Consider the following 2945-nt stretch of genomic DNA (forward strand, 5'->3'; position numbering starts at 1 on the left):
CCTGATCTTGATTTAAACAGAAAGGTACGCTATAACTTACTGTACAGCATTTCCAACATAATAATCAGTCGGATTCTTCCGTTCATCAATGCATTTTGTTAGTTATAGAACACCCGACCTTTTATCTAAATTGTATATCTCTTTTTGGATTTAGTTAAGGACAGTCGACTTCCTTACACTTTACTGAACCACCTAGTTTGATGTACTGGTACTTGGTTTAAAATATATTGTGATATTCTTAACTTGCGATATTTTTATTTCCGTTAGTCGTTGCTAAAAAAATGTTTCTACATTTATCTATTTATTAGTCTCTTTGTACTTAGCAATGAAATATATGAAGTTGTACAACAATGCTATAGTCATTATTGTAAATAATGTTGGAGAAAGACTTTTGTTGAAATCAAAAAATGATTATATTGATAAAAATTTTAATGAATACTGTGCACTGTGTGCTAGATAGTCTATTGTTCCAAAACACACTCGTTAAAATTCTACATTAGCACTCAAACGTTAAAAGGATTGTAGAATGGCTAGGGTTACAAAAACAATGATTACCGCATTGGTACAGTGAATAAATTTTATTGTAGATATTTTAATTATTTAAAATCAAGTGTTTTCTATAAAAATTAATTATATATTTGTCCATGACGGAATCATAATAAACCGAATAAATAGAACCTTTCATAAAGATTTGGTTAAGATTACAAATGATCTTATTTTACCTATATATACGGCGACAGAGTTTTCAACGATGCAGAGTATACCATTTTTTTCCTACCAGATGGCACATACTAAAAGAAAAGATTCAAGTCCTGTCTGAACCAATAAATCCCGAAAATATAGTTGAAAAGATGACAGCGTCTTAGAAAATTATTTTATAAGAATACGTATAGAAAAGGACTTGTTATTCAAACACAATATAAGTTTGTACAATTTAATAGTTGTTTTAGTAGTTATTGTTGTTTTTACAACAACAGCTTGGGTTTAGAAATTAGCTTGGGTCGAGGCGGAGGAACATGGCCTCAGTGGCCATGGATTTGAGCCAAATTCAATAGGGTTTAAATTAAAGATATCAGTCGAATGCATATTGAAAATTGTGTTACTATGTAACTACACACTTTATGGTCTCGAAATAATATACCATCTGTATGGAAGGTTGTAAGCTCTTGTCAGGTATCCCAAATTATTAAAATTTAATATTGTTACTCAGTCGCATAGCAATTTTTGAAATAAATTGAAAATGACAAAGGAATTCAATAATAGCTTCAACAATATATAAGAAGGAATGAAGCTGTCTGTTGAATGTACATTTTAATTGTCATAAATGTAAGTTAACGTCGTGTAATATGTACATCTTAAGATAAACGATTATTTATTGAATGACTACGCTTTACAATATTGACAGCATTCAATGAACTTTACAAGATTATTATATGTAAACGATCTTCAATATATATTATAGATGAAATGATCTAAAAATAAATTTGAGACAAGAAAGCAAGGTACTTTTGTTCTTGAATAGGCTGGTATAAGAAAAACTGATGGATTTGGTTGAGTACAAACCTTTTAGTAAAATTACAATAAATATATAGAGTAGTTATAGAGCAGTTTGTGTGGTCTAAAATCATATCGAATAAGTGTTTCAGCTCGTTGACTGGAGTATTTTTAGGTAAGACTTTTGAATAATTTCTAATATGAGGAGGTGGGCCAGTAATTGTCGATAGATGGCATAATATATAGAAAAATAGACACATCTATTTATTAAAATCAATGTTTACTTTTGAAAGCTCTTTATATTATTGATCTAGCACGAAGCACTAGACAATCCTATTAATATAAAATGGAAAGAACAACTTTTAATGTATCAATTGTTGTTATAACAGATACTTTATTATAAAATTGTTCAAAGATAGTCTATGCTTATATTACATAGACTAACTGATGGTGTTATGCTAAAAGTGCACTGCAAACACCAATCCAATCAAAGTAGAATCTAAATAGCATTATTAATAATATGTCAGAAATTCATATTTAAACGATTTATTTATGTAGCAATAATAGATTTGATTTAGTGGACTAATTTTGACTACTCTGACAATTAGTTAGGGATTGTTAAGTAAATTGCATATAATAAAATACAGAAATTATTACAAAGAATCATCACTATTGATCAAAAACTATTCATTCTCAAATTATTTATACAATTGTAAGCCAATATTATCACAAATATATTGTATTTTAAATCTTAGTTATAAAATTAAAATAAAAAATTGACGAAATATATAGTTTATTAAAGTACTTTCGTATGCACTTCCCTCATGTAAAGTATTAAAAAATAATATATAAATAAGGAATCATATATACATACAAAAGTGCATTACAGGTATATCATTATCTTACAACTTCATAGACATAAGTAGTATTCAACATCCTGTGTAACGAGCTTGGCAGCCAAGTGACATAGCAACAAAAAACACATTTTAATTATATGTAAATGCCGCTCATTTACTGCGCTAGTTACTAAAGACCGTGAATACCATTATTATATTTAACATATTTAACAGAAATTTATTACAACATAATTGAGCAAACAAATGTGAATTTCTATATATTTTCAAAATACATTACTTTCGTTTGTTGCTTAATTTTAGTTTTTTATAATATAGTATTTACATAAAACATTAGATTATATACTGATAAAATTCTTTATAACAATTTGAATTTGTATTTGTTTATGTATATTGTATATTTAACTTAATTAAAATCAAACACAGATCATTTAACGTTAAAAATGCTTTGGTTTAACGCATACACTATACGAAATAATATATGTAAATACAAAAATTATATAAAATAATTAAAATACAAATAATATAACATAAATAATTAACTTTACAAAAAATTTTACTATATACTTTCTAATATGCACCTTTCTATATATTTGT

The sequence above is a fragment of the Teleopsis dalmanni genome, chromosome X (genome assembly GCF_002237135.1).
Source record: "Teleopsis dalmanni isolate 2A chromosome X, ASM223713v2, whole genome shotgun sequence".
Taxonomy (NCBI): domain Eukaryota; kingdom Metazoa; phylum Arthropoda; class Insecta; order Diptera; family Diopsidae; genus Teleopsis; species Teleopsis dalmanni.